Below are 15,090 nucleotides of genomic sequence, written 5' to 3'. Positions count from 1 at the left end.
TATTTTAAAATTTGAAAAAAATGTATTTTCTTTTAGTTATTTACTTAATTATTTAAAAAATCACTGTTTTGTTTTTATTTTAATTAAACTATTGATATTTATAAGAATAAAATATAATTTACTATATTAATTTATAATAAAATTACTTTAAGTTTTATTAAATTAAAATAATTTTATTAATTGATAAAATAAATAAATATATCATGTATACTAGATATGTTTGATTACATCTCTCAAATTTAGATTGCAAAATATTCAGTTTAGATATATTCGATTATAACATAACTATGTCGGTCATGTCATTAATATTGGTCAAATGTGATAAAATTAAAACAAATACTACAATATATTAAATAAGATTAATCCAGATAATTAATTACATAAATCAAATCCATCTAAGTAAAAATATATATAAATATGATATAAATATTATTGCATTTAATAGTATTTAGTGTATATAAATATTAAAATATATTCGAAAATCTTTCTAAAACTGTAAAAAGATAATGAATAATAAGAGTGAATTGATGGAAAAATGGACACCCAACGTGAATTATATAATTTATAGCCCATTTAATAAATTAATCTAAAAGAGCGTGTCAGAAAATGTTAAATATAAACAGAGCATTTGAGGGAGAGTTGTATTCACGTATTTCTCTGTCTTGCAAAGATTTAGGGTCTGTATTCATACTCTGTTTCTTTTCACCAAAACACATTCTCCATTCTCTGCTTCTGTGTTCTGTTCTAATCATTCGCATTCGCTCTTCCTCTGTTCTATCATTTACAAAATATGTTCTTTCTCTTCATTCTTTTTAATGAAAAACTCAAGGCACTGATCCTTTAAAATAATTGACCCATACTTTTAGACTTGATATTGAATCAATAAATTTGTGAGTTCAGTGGTTTTTACAATTTTACTTTTTTTTTTTTGTTATATTTTTAAAGCTTTCAATGTACTTTTTGTATGTGTAAATGCTGTTTAGTTTATAAGAAAATGAAAAAAACTTATTTTTTATTTTCTTCTACTCAAGTTTATACAACTAGGGTTATTAAAATTTGATTTCGGAGTTTAATGTTGAATTGTGTTTGCGTTTACGCATTTTTTTTTTCTTTTAAACAGAGAAATGGTCTTATTATGGAGGAATATATGGCATTGATGTTCTGCGTAGACTACTTGTTGATTGATTTATTTGGTTCTTTAGTTAGAAAGACCTAAATTCGAACTGGTCTTTTAGTTGAGCCTTAATTTTTTTTTTCTTATATTAGGCGCCACTTCGTTGACCGTTTTCTGATTTGCATTGCAGCTTTTGAATAAAATATGCTTTCAGGGGCTAATGTTGAGAATGAGGCCGCCGAAGATAGTGAATTTGATGATTCACTTAGAGAAGATGAATCAGAAACTTTGTCTGATATTGATGATTGTGATGTTGATGTGTATCTTCACAATGAGGAGGAGAAGAATATCAAGATGCTGTGGGAAAGAGTTAACCGAGTGTATGTTATGCTGCATAAATTTATCTGCTGTTTTCCAGTTTTTGTAGTGCTAGAAAGTTGTTTGTATCTGTAAGTTTTTTCACTTTTTATCATGATCTGAAAGTCAAATTCAGAAGAGGCTGCTTGTATCTTTATTTTAACTTGATCTTTTATTTCAGGAACAGGCAGCCAAGAAAGCAGTTGCAACAGCTAATAAGAAAGCTTTTGAGGGAAATTTTGGAAACTGCTCAGAGGATTTCCTAGCAGCAAGAGAGCTAGCTGCAGCTGCGGCAAAATCCAGAAAGGTACTTTTTGACATTTTTGAGGTTCCTATTTTGAATGTATACCACAAGTAACTTAAGAGTTGAGAAAAAAATTCATGAAATCCACTGCTAAGAATTTTATGAAGAAGTGTCACGTCATTTTTATTTTAATCTAGGCTTTATCATACAGCATTTCTCATTTAAAATATGATTTCAGTGATATATAAAATAAACTATTGGATACTAGATTTTAACTTATTTGAAATTTGATTAGCATGAACTATTATTTTTTCTCGATTCAATGGTTGGATCGATGAAGATCACATAATAAGTTACTCAACTCAATGGTTGAAGTGTTTCAATTTCTTGTACTGGTACTGCTGTACCCTTGCCGTTCTTAGGTATTCTATCTGCTCCCCATGAAGAATTTCTGGTCTGTCATTCTATAGTATGTACTATTTACTAGTATCTAAACAAGAGGACAATGAAATGGAAGCCTGAGATGCAAAGGAAGTTTTGTAGGAGCAATTCTAGGAAGTTGGTGAATCTAGCAAATGCACCGAAGTCAATTTTTTATTAACAATAATGCATTTTTAATTGTTTTAATTTCAAATTGATTATACACATTACAACGGGAGTGCTAGTAGGTGGTCCAATAATTCTGGATTTTTTTTTTGTCACCATAGTATAATTAGTACTGCATAAACTAATGGAAAACATCAAGCCTTACATTGTCTTAGTTTCTTACATTTACTATTCTAGGGAATGAAGCAGAGACGAGCCCATGAAGCAAAAAACATTGCGCTTACTCAATCTGCTGCAGAGGCCTTCAGCCAAATATCTAATGAAAAAAAGGTAATTTATTCAACAACAAAAGTTCATTTTCTTTAGATGTTTGTTCTACAGCTGAGGGAGATAAAAGGGGAAATGATTTTCAGTGTGAGTACCTGGTGGCTGAGATGTCTCTTTCTTGTTGTCACTATGATGGTAGAGTGTAAGTGGTGGGGGTGTTTTTGTTAAGAAATTTTGACACCTGAGGAAGCTTTTGCCATGAGAGGGTTTTAGTAGTGTTCACCAAGCATCAGTGCTGTGAATTGTAATTTTTCTGCACATCTCTTCATTTTCTTTTCTAAAGTATATTATGTGATGAATTAACCTTAGAGGTAAAAACTGAAAAGGAAAGATATGCTTGTAAAAAGCATTGGAAACAAAAAAGAATGTCTATTTATGCAATGAGTTGTGTGGGGAGTGCCTATAGTTGTTTTGAGATTGGATTCCCTTGTTCATTGAGCGTTCGAATTTAACTTTAAGACTTCTTTTTTGGCATCTTTTTGAGATAGAGATGGGGTAACATCTGCAATTCTCTATGATTTAGTTTGTTTTACTATCTGTGTGCACTTTTCATGATCAAATCCGTGATCAATATATGATTAATTTTGGTTATTTTAGTAGTCAACATAAGATCTTCAGAAATTGTTTATGTATACAAACAATATTTGTTTCATTGTTTTATTTGCAGAGTCTCAATTCTAAAGTCAATATAGATCGCCTGGAGGAATTATTCAATGATATGGTAATTCTCTTTAGAACTGTTTTACTTTTTGACACATGTAATAGTGATACACTTTTAGTTCCACCAATAAGAAAATATATTTGATATTAATGTCTTAATAAACTTTTTTATAAGAGGCAAAAGATAAAAGAAAAATTAAATAGATCAAATTTCTCTAATTAAAATAGTTTATACATATGTTAGTTTATCTTAGTTCTTCCGTTTGGCTTGTGTGTATGTCAATTTTAGTTCATGAGGGAACTTTAACCTTCTTTCTTTCTTGTAAGTGTTTCTTAATATTCAGCTTGTCTGTATCTTTTGTTTCATACTGTAATCATTCAAATTACGAATCTCATTTCTTAAAGATACTGAAAGCATAGATCACTCAATAATCTGTTACTGCTTCATTCTCATGTATTGAAAGTTTCATTGACATTATAACAGTAAATGGAAGCTGCTTGCAAAGTTGGCACTTGATTAATCTTAAATTCCTCCAGGGCTTATATGTTTGATAAAGTAATTTCTTTCTTCTCTTTTATTAAGTTTTGAAAGTTGAGTGGAAACTTGTTTTGACTATATACGTTTGAATAGTCTAGTTTGGTAGATAGGTTTTATGTGATTTGTAATTTTCTTTACATTCATCAGATGATTTTGCGTGACATTTCATTATTGATTTACTAGATAGATATCTATTGACAATTAACCTATGTTATTCTTAAAATCAAGGCATTGGATTTTTCTCCAATTTATATGTTTTTTCAATATTATTATAACACAGGAGGAGGATGAGATGGGACCAGCGGATGATTACTGAAACGTTACAAAGTGCCCTTTCTGCTTTTATTATCTGTTGTTTGCAGTTGCTATTCAGCATGGCTGGCTGCTGAACAGAAGATTGCCAGAGACTGAAATCTTTTAGTATGCTGAGTTTTTCCTCCTATTTTCTATTTACTCATCGCATTCATTTGCCAAAATTTTGGAAGTCTTTTTACAAGGAAATTGTTAGGTAGGTTTATCAGCATCACTCTGTTTTGACACAAAGCAATGCTTTGGTTGTGTTTCATATCAAAAGTCTACTTAACAAACCTGTATAGAATGTGTTTTGTTATGATAGGCAATGAATTCAAATGAAGGAAGGTGTTGAAAATAGATTGGAATTCCTACATTTATTAAGTTATAATTTAAAAGTAAAATTTCACTTTAGTTTTATGAACATGTATAGAAATAGCATTTTATGAATGAGATTACAAATTGTTTCAGTATGATTATTTAGGACCGAGATATAAATCCTGTTGATGATGCTTTACTACTTCTGAGCGTCTGGGACAACTGTTCTTCCTCCCAATAGGAATGCCTTGACATCGCCCTGAGGTTGGATGCGATCGTCAACGTTAGTTCTGGGGTCAAGGTCGATCGCTGCTGTTTTCGCCCTTTTGATTTTTCTTGGTGGAACGAAGGGTGTGACTTTTAGACCAGTAACATAACATTGTCGAGCCGTCCGTTGATCTGCCCTTATTGTATAGACAATACCTCTTTCTGACAGGAATTTCATAGCTAAGTGAGGGGTGGATACGATGGCTCCGAAGGCGTTCAAACAAGGTCGTCCCCGTAGTGCATTGTATGAAGTGTTCGCCTCTACGAGTAAGAACCTTACCCTGAGCTCTCTTGCTTCTTTACCCGTTTCGAGTCGAGTTCTCAAGTTGAGATATCCTCGAGTATCTACTCTTTCTCCTGCGAATCCTACAATCTGCTCATTAAAAGGGACTATCAAATCTTCAGATAAATCCATTTTAAGGAATATGGTCCAGTACAAGATGTTGACTGAACTGTCTTGATCGGTTAGCACTTTACTGATATCATATCGTGCTATCTCGACGGTGATGACCATGGGGTCATCATGATCAGGATCGGGAGTGTGGAAATCTGCGTCTGTGAAGGTGATGTTTGGCATAGATCGAGGTTGTCGATATACCATGTGCACGATCTTTAAGCTTCTTAAATGTCTCTTACGGGCAGAAGATGATGGTCCCCCTCTAGCGAAGCCTCCAGATATGGTGTCGATTTGTCCCCGGACCGACCTTTCACGTACAGGATCTCGAGTGCGGCTTTGGGATCGTCGCCTTTGACGATCGTCTCTACGAGATAGGCGTTCGGGACTTCTATGCGAAGTTCCTCTCCTAAGGGGGCTTATTCACCTATGTGCTTCACCTTTTACATATTTTTGGAGATATCCCGCTCGGGCGAGTCTTTCTATCTCATCTCTTACTATGTTGCATTCTTCCGTGTCATGACCATGGTTTTGTTGGAGATGACAGGCTTGTGGATAATCCCAATATGTCTCATTGATTTTATTGAAGTAAAATTTTGTCGGATCCAAATGACACCTGCATTTGGATGCAGGTGGAGAGGTCGGAAAATGCATTTGGGGTAGTGAAGGTGAAGCATTTGGGGTGGAGAACAGTGGAGAATTAGCTACAAAAATTAAGGGATTTGATTGTTAGTAAAAAGAGAAAAATTGGAAACCATTAATATGGAAGAGAGAGAAAAAGCTGGACACAGTAGAGGAGAAGAGAAAAAGTACTTATTCATTTGCCACGTCAGCATGGAATTAACGCCGTTGCTGCCAACTTAACGGATAGGACTTCATTCATACAATTTTTACAATTTTGGGACCCAATCTATACACTTTTAAAACCAGGTACTAAACTGAAAAAAACCACTTAACATAGGGACCAAGTAAGCATTTAAGCCTTTCCTTTTCTTTGAAATGATAATAAAAGTATTTTAAGCATACAATTAATTTTTTATTATTTTCTACATTGTAATTAAAAATTTCATAGCATGTGCATAAAATTTGTTTTCTTGATATTTGTTTTCGGATTAATGGTCCTCTTCATTCATATGAATGATCTATATATTTATAAGAAAAAAAATGTGTTCTTTTTAAAGGGTTAAATATATTTTTAGTCCCTTAAGTATCAAACGTTTTTGGGTTTCGTTCCTCTTCCAAAATTTACTTCACTTTGATCCTTTACCTTAAGGAAACTATAATTTTTAGTCTTCCAAACGCAATAACGTTGAATTTTTACTGAGGTGGCTAACGATGTGCCACGTTATGCCACGTTAGATATTGAAAATCTAGAAATCAAAGTTTCCTACTTTTGTTTAGATCAACAAACTATTTGGCTTTCTTCTCGTCCCTTCCACCTATCTTCCTCGACCCCTACATCGGCGTCCACAACATCTTTTCCTCCGCTAGTCACGTGAACGTCAATGCACCTCCATTGAGTTAGGCTGTCGTCGCTGGAATTGTCGTCAGTGACGCTTGTTGCCATCGGGGAAGCCACTGGAGTTCCCCTTCCTTTTCTTCCAAGCATTAGGGTTTCATCTCATCACGAATGATAAAGGCACCGTCGTGGTCCACTCCAACCAGGTTCGCTAGTGGCGTATGGAGCCGTCGGGGGTGTCGCTAACGTCAGCGTCTCCTTCTCTGATCCGCAGTGGCCGCCGCAGCTTCATCCCCAAAATCACGTTGACACGTGACATCACAGTAAGAATACATTTCTGAAAAGAAAAAATGGATATCATAAATTATCATTTTCCACTAACCAACTTTTCCTGGAAGGCCAAAGTTTTATTTGACATTAGGGATCTTTCCTATAATATATAAAGGTTTAAATAGAATAAAGGAGTACAAGAGCTATAAAAATTTGGTGGAACTGTGTGGTTTGGTTTATTCTTAATTAATAGATCTTTACTATGCTGCTTTTGTAAGAGTTGGGTGGAAACAACAGTCATGGCTAAAATCTCTACACCTTTGGTAATTGTCCAGGGTTTAGCTAGGGTATCTATAGCTAGGGTATCTATAATTGATTTGCTCATCTGTACAAAAACATTGGTTTCGCCATCCCTTTCAAATGAACCAGAAGTTTCTATCTCTTCAAGAGACCTATCATTTGACCAGATGATAAAAATTCATTGAAAAATTATTCAACAAAGCTTTTGATTCTTCATCTAGAGCAGTTCGTCGTTCAATCGCCACAATTTTCCTTCTTCTCTTAACTTTGTTCTTAGTGGAAAGGGATTTGGAATCATATTGGGGGAATTTGTTTAATTTTTCTAAGTGTAGGTCGAAGAGGCATTGGTGTTCTAATGTTAAGGGAAGACGAAGATTAATCACGTGTGCCCCTCTGTAGCATTTTTTTATTCCAATCTTTCCCCTTTCATCAGCCATATACATGCTCCATATCAAAGAAGCCAAAGCAAAAGGGTCAACCCGTTCTCATTGAAAAGTAGGAAACTTTGCAGATTTTCAATATCTAACATGGCACACCGTTAGCCACACAAGCCAAAATTTAACGTTGTTGCCTTTGGATGACTAAAAATTATAGTTTCCTTAAGGTAAAGGATCAAAGTAAACAAAGTTTGGAAGAGGGACGAAACTAAAAACTCTTTATACTTGAGGGACTAAAAGCATATTTAACCCTTTTAAAAAAAAAATTTGAACCCTTTGAGCCAGGTTGCCAAATGTTGTTTCCCTTAAGCCCATTCCTCTTATTTTTTAAACATATTTTATTTTACAATTTGCTCATTTTTTTCCTTTATGTGATGATAAAAATGTTTTGAATTTTCCTATATTGTAAATATTAAAGTAAAAACGAAATTTTTTTAATTTTCATATGCACACATTTTTTTCTAAATATTTTTCTGATGATGGTCCATTTCATTCATGACCTATATATCCATTAAAAAAAAGTAATTTTGAAAAAAAAAATCATTTTTAATATTCACTATGACACTAAGAAAGATTTTTAAGCTCAATAGGCCTAATTACCCTATGTGGTTTCCTCTTAAGAAAATGAAAAAAAAATGTTTATAATGAAAAATACAAAAAGATTACTTTAAACATATTTTATTTTATAATTTGCTCATTTTTTTCCTTTATGTGATGATAAAAATGTTTTGAATTTTCCTATATTGTAAATATTAAAGTAAAAACGAAATTTTTTTATTTTTCATATGCACAAATTTTTTTCTAAATATTTTTCTGGATTGATGGTCCATTTCATTCATATGAGTGACCTATATATCCATTAAAAAAAATAATTTTGAAAAAAAAAATCCTTTTTAATATTCACTATAACACTAAGAAAGATTTTCAAGCTCAATAGCCCAATTATCCTATGTGGTTTCCTCCGAAGAAAATGAAAAAAATTCTTTTAACATATTTGGGAATAAATTCAAAGAAAGTAGAAATAAATAAAAAAAAACATAATTTTCATATTTTTCTACATTGTAAATAAAAATTAAAAAAAAAACTGAAAATGAAGAAAAAGAGGAAGAATAGTTCTCGAACCCATTAGGCCTAGTTGCCATAAAGGGTTTCTCTTCGGCCCAATTTCTTTTGGAAACAAAAATATGATAATACAAAAAGATTTCTTTTAAAATGTTTCATAATTTTCACACCAAATCACATTGTAAATCAATTCTAAGAAAGTTAAAAAAAACATTTGTTTTTTTAACTTTTTTCTAAGTCGAGCTTATCCAATCTAGTTCCCATCATTGACCCATTAAACCCAATTGTTTGATCCATTATGCACAATATTGTTTAGCCCATTAAGCCAAATTGTGTTTGTTCATTGAGTGTTACTTCCTCCACCACCACACATTGCTGCCTACACCTCCCATTCCTTTTTTGTCTTTATAAAATATTTAATTCGTGGTGGTTAAAACGTATTTACCTTCACCAACATTCACCCATTGTATCAATGCACCTCTACACCCAAGCACTCCCACAGAAATCAGATTTTTCTTGCTTCTTCTCTCCTCTACCTGTGTTATTGTGGTGGTCAAAGGTGGTCCAATGGTGGTGTTAAGCAGAAGGTTCCAAAGTGTGAATACAGAGTTCATTACTGATGAGTGTATATTTATGCCCACATTTATGTTTGAAAATTAAAATTTTGATGGGATAATTATGTTTAAATGATTTATTTTAAGTGAATTTGTGATGATTGAAATTATTGGGTTTGGGAAATAAAGAGACGTAAAAAGTAAGTTTTAGCGCATAAATTATTCTTGGATGTTCTAATGTTTATTTGTGCAGCTGAGATTATAAAGTCTATTGGTTCAATTGGCAATTCAAGGCCCAAAATCAGGTTTTATTTGGAAAATAATGTACAGATGGGCCAAACAGGCAGACTTTACCCTTGCACCCCCTAAAATCCCTAAATACACTCCTATTTCTGAAACAGGCCAAAGACCAAACCCAAACACTAAGCCATTTCTACTACACCTCCCTAAGTTTCCTATTCACACCCCCCCTAAGCTAGACTCCACCAGATCATGCCACGTGTCCAAATCCTCCCCACACAGATCTAGCCAACCACATCTCGCCACCTCAGCCCTAACACATGTGCATCATCTTCTCCAAAGAGAAACCCTAATCCAAACCCTAGCCGCCACTGCCGTTCCGCCGTCAACGTCTGCCGCTGCCGCAACCTCCACGACCACCGTTAACATCCGCCGGCCGCTCCGTCACCGGACAGCCACTGCCGTGCCGCCGTCGCCACCACGCCGCGACCTCCGTTCATCTTCTCCATTCTCGGAACCCAATCGCAAATCACAATTCCGCCATGGACGCCATCAACGAGAGCACCTTCTCCTTCATCGCGCAACCTTTCTTCTTCCTCGCGAGAGGCAACCACCATGTCGCACCGCCTTCCCCAGACCGCGAGCATCTCCTCCATGCCAGCCGCCGCGACACCACTCTTCTCAAGCGCAAACCATCTTCATCTTCTCCCAAACGCGTCTCCATCAACGCTAACCTCCATCCACCATCACCGTAACACCATGGGAACCTGCACACAGCAAAACCCAGAACAAGAAATCGCCACTACAACCACCGTCGAAGCTCCACAATCTCGAGCCTCTCCTCTTTTCCTCACGGCACGCAGACGGCAAAAGGGGAAGCCCTTTCCCCAATTCTGAACCCTAATTTGGGAAGGAAGGAGCCTGACACGTGTCGAGCTCTCATTGGTTCGTCCTCCTCTGGTCAAAGCTGGTCAACAAGCCTTCTCTGGTCAAAGTCTGGTCAACTGAGGGGCTTTCTTGCAATTTCAGAAACTCAGAAGGGGCTAAAGTGCAGATAGAGGAAATTTCAGGGCATTTGTGCAATTTTGGAAATTCAGAAAAGTTAAAAGATAAAATTCAGTTGTTGAATTAATTTAATTTGGGAATATCAACCGAAAATATCTTCCAAATAATGTTATAATTATCTAAATCTTTTAGTTATTTGGAAGATATAAGATAAAAGATTCTATCAACTGAATACTCAAAGGCCAAGCCCAATCAAGCCCTATATAAAGAGACCCAGAGACTTTACTTAAGGCATTCATTCTCTCATACTCCTCTCACTTTTCTTTCATCTTGTATTCAACTCCATTCATGGAGAGCTAAGCATCTAGCGCTATTCTGCTGTAATTCCCTGATGGATTCTGAGGTTACGTTAAGTTAATGCAATTGTTTATTTTGATTATTTATTTAAGTTGTTTTCTCTCTATGTCTTTCATCTCTCTATCTTGTTAAAATCAAAGATTTTTGCATCATAATATGTTTCAATCTACATACATATTGATTATATGAGTTTCAGGGTTTCTAGGTTTAAATTGAGAATCTACTTTGATTTAATTTAGGAACTTTCATATGATTAAATGGTTTTTACTATCAATTGAGAATGTACTTTGATTGATTAGTAATAATTTCAACTATAATCAATTGAGAATTTACTTTGATTGATTAGCTTTTAATTTGGTTAGGAGATTTAAGAATAGACATGATTAAACACAATAAAATTTGATTGAGAATGTACTTTGGTTGAATTTATTGTGAATAATCTAGAAAGGTTTTGCATTTGATTGAGAATTTACTTTGGTTAAATGCATGATCGCCCTCAAATTAATTAAGAATGTACTTTAATTAATTTGAAACTTAAACAATAATCAATTGAACAATTATTTGTGAATAACCGATGATGAATCTATCTTGGAAAAGCAGTGGAATAAGCCTAATTCATCGTAACTATTTTTAAGTTTCTTATTTATTCTTTAAACACTCTTCAACCATTACTTTTATTCATAAGCATTGCATAGCATTCGTAAGAATCACAGATATTCAAAAGCAATTCCGTGTTCGTTGGGAGACGACTCAGGGTTACTTTAGCCCTATCATCACACCCCCACACTTATCCTTTTGCACTCCTGGGCAAAATTGATTAATTCCAAGACTTTGTTCTGAGTCATTTTATTCCATATTTGCACTTGGATCAAAAGAATGAGCATCACCAGACATAGATCAATCATTTAGGCATTACTTTGTCATGGACATGCAAATGGAATCACTTTATTCTTCACACATGAGTTAACCTTTTTGAATTCCCAAGAAAATCAAATATGAAAGACAACACTCAAATCAACATGTATCTATTTCTCCTCAACTCTCTCAAGTGTTTTTGGCTTGTGTTTACACTCAAAATACCCATGTAAGTAGACACCCTTGATATTTAGCAAGACTCTAACATTCACATACTTCAGAAAACATGCAATTATTGATCATGAGGGCTTTTTAAAGGTTGTATTGAGGCCAAGGCAAAGGTAGGAAATTTTTCTGAAATTTCTGAGTTTTTGAAATTGACATAGAAAGAGTAATGATATTTGATTTCAAAAACAAATCTATTTCTTGCTCTTTTAAGGAAGATTTACTTTTCTTTCTTCTTCTTTTTTTTTTTTTTAAACTTCAATTTTTCATCTTCCTTTTTACCCTTGTTATTGTTTTGTGGGTGAGGTACTCACCCACACACTTATTCATCACTTTACTTCTAATAGAATCCATTACTCCTTCTTTCCTAAGGTAAGGAACATATGATTTTTCTTCTTTTCTCATTTGACAATGACTGGGAACAAGAAAAATAGGCTTAAGGCTCAAAGAGGGTTTCAATGGATTAATGTTAGGACAAGTTTATTTGGCCAAGTAGATAAAACAAGAAATGCCTCAATCATATCAAATCATGCATATTCACCTCAGTTGCACAACATAGAATCAAGCTAACTATTAGAGTATCAACAAAACATGGGCAATTCACACAAGAAAAATAGGTATGGCACATGGTGGTCCATCCTTAACATTAAGTTCAAAACTCACATGGTTCAAATTTCTTTCACAAAAGATTTAATCAGGAAATTCTCAAGTTAACTCAATCAACAAATCATAGAAGCACTTTACTCATATCAACATGACTCATTTTTTTTCAATTCATGATCATTCCAGTTACTGATTCAAACTCTCAAATCCAATGAAAATATTTATTAAAAACAAACAAAATAGACAAACAAAATAGGAAACAAAATTAATTGTTTCCCCACACCCCCACACTTAAACTATGCATTGTCCTCAATGTATGCCTTATATATAAAATGCAAAGAAAAAGTATGAGGGAACTTACCTCCTTCATGGTGGAAGGAATGCTAGTAGGACTTCATTGGAAAAGTCATCATGGATAGGAATGTTATCTTTTCCCTTTTCAATCCTACTAAGATGGTCAACTACTACATTATGTGACCCACCTCTGTCTTGAATAGGGGTCAACTTGTCCTTCTCGTTCTTGACCATTGTGATTCCATATTTCTTGGGAACCACATGTATAAGGTCCACCCAAGTGTTGTCAGAATTTGAATATTTAAGACCTGTTTGTAGCAACTTGGTGTCCTTTTTCTTTACAACCCCATCAGTTGAGGATTCAGTCTTCCTTGAGGTTGTCTCACTGGTTTAGCATGCTCCTCCAAATGTATTATATGCATGCAAAAAGAAGGGCTAATACCAGGAATATCTGCTAAAGTCCAGCCTATTGCTTTCTTGTGGTCTTTGATAACCTGTAATGGCTGTTTTTCCTGCTCATCAGTAAGCAATGCAGATATAATAACAGGGAGTTTCCCATCCCTCTCAAGATAAGCATATTTCAAATGGGATGTTAAAGGTTTCAAGTCCAAAATGGGTGGCTGCACCACAGATGGCAAAATTTTATTGCCTAAGGTAATCTCAGCCACCTCAACATCACACTCGGACGCCACAGAGGTATCATCTATTAATACCGCGTCCTCAATATCACCTGCTTTATAGTTTCCTTTTTCGTCCAAAATTAGGGACGACATATTTGAAAAAGAAAAATTGTTTACAACATCACTTGATAAATCAATACAAAATAAAGAATGATCTTTAATCTGGTGCTTCCCAGCTTCCAACACGTTGAACCGCACCTTCTCGTCTCCTATCTCCATTGTCAATGATCCTGCATGCACATCTATCTTGGTTCGTGCTGTCATCATGAAAGGTCTTCCCAAGATAATAGTTGTTGGACTGATTCCTTCATCATCCTTCATGTCCAAGATATAGAAATCTGCAGGAAAAATTAATTTGTCTACTTGGACAAGGACGTCCTCAAGCACACCTGCAGGGTTAACTGTGCTACGGTTGGCCAGTTGAATGACCACACCAGTAGTCTTAAGAGGTCCCAGAGATAGAGAAGTAAACACTGATAAAGGCATTACATTTATGGAAGCCCCTAAATCTAGCATGGCATTGTCAAACTTTGAATTTCCAATAACACAAGGAACAGAAAACATACCTGGATCCTTGCATTTTCGCGGTATTTCAATATGCTTCTTAATCAAGCTTGACACATTTCTTCCCAAATTCACAACCTCATTATCCCTAAAACGCCTTCTATTTGTGCAAATTTCTTTTAAAAACTTTGCATATTTAGGGATTTGCTTAACAGCATCTAGCAAGGGAATATTAATCTCCACCTTCTTGAAAATATTTAAGATCTCTTGGTCTAATTCCTCCAACTTTTTGTTTCTCGGCTTCAACCGATTTGGATATGGAGGAGGTGGAGAATAAGATGGAGAAGAGTTAGAAGAAGAGTTAGAGGATACTAACCTGGATTTATCAGTGGTAGTCTCAAGTGATGGTTCATTTGATCCTCCATTGTCATCAATTTGCACTCCTTCTTCATCCTCTTGGGCTCCTTCAGGACCTTCTACTTGCTTACCCGTTCTTAAAGTAATAGCACTTACATTTTGCGGGTTGATCACTGTTTGTGCAGGCAGTTTGTTTGATTCCTTAGCCTCTAATTTTTCCACCCTCTGAGTTAAATCTACAATTGATTTCTTGATTTCTGAATTTTGCTCAAGTATTGTTTTCATGAAATCTTGTAGTGACATTTCAGGTTGAGATTGTTGCCTTTGTTGAGGTGGAACATAAGGTTGCATGTTCTGCTGATACCTATTGGAGGATGAGTCATGATAGTTCTGGTATGGTCTATTTCCTCCAATCATGTTTGCAGCAAAAACTTGAGATGGATTTTCCACAGTGGTTTCCACCAAGCTAGGACATTCATCAGTATAATGGTTAGTTGAAATGCAAATTCCACACTTCTTAGTAATTTGTGGAGTTGAGGTTTTAAACAAGCTTGCAATGTGATCGAGTTTGCTTTCTAGCTTATTTAATCTTTCATCTATCTTCTTCCCATCAACTGCACCATTTTCAATTTCATGCACTCCCTTCAGCAAAGTTACTGAATTTTCTCTTGTGCCATACTGTTGATTGTCTACTGCCTTTCGTTCTATTAGATCTATACCATCTTCTGGTGACCTGTCTAAGAAAGATCCTCCGCTTGCAGCATCTGCCCATGACCTATCAGTAGGACTTAAGCCTTCATAAAAGCTTAGAATAAAATCTTCCATTTGGAGT

General features: G+C 34.8%; 1 long non-coding RNA gene across 2 annotated transcripts; it reads left to right on the top strand.

Moving 5' to 3' along the window:
- The first annotated feature begins 603 nt into the window (after positions 1-603).
- On the top strand, positions 604-4,439 carry LOC108333645 (uncharacterized). Of its 2 annotated transcripts, XR_001832571.2 has the most exons (6): positions 604-677; positions 1,305-1,494; positions 1,653-1,778; positions 2,499-2,591; positions 3,256-3,309; positions 4,067-4,439. It is a non-coding gene; the product is annotated as an uncharacterized LOC108333645 (long non-coding RNA). The 2 variants fall into 2 exon arrangements; XR_008246262.1 differs by lacking the exon at positions 604-677 and having other exon boundaries at positions 706-1,494.
- The last annotated feature ends 10,651 nt before the right edge of the window (positions 4,440-15,090 follow it).

This window comes from Vigna angularis, chromosome 11 (assembly GCF_016808095.1).
Source record: "Vigna angularis cultivar LongXiaoDou No.4 chromosome 11, ASM1680809v1, whole genome shotgun sequence".
Taxonomy (NCBI): Eukaryota; Viridiplantae; Streptophyta; class Magnoliopsida; order Fabales; family Fabaceae; genus Vigna; species Vigna angularis.
Note: the sequence above shows the minus strand (reverse complement) of the source record. Positions and strands in the feature narration are given on the sequence as shown.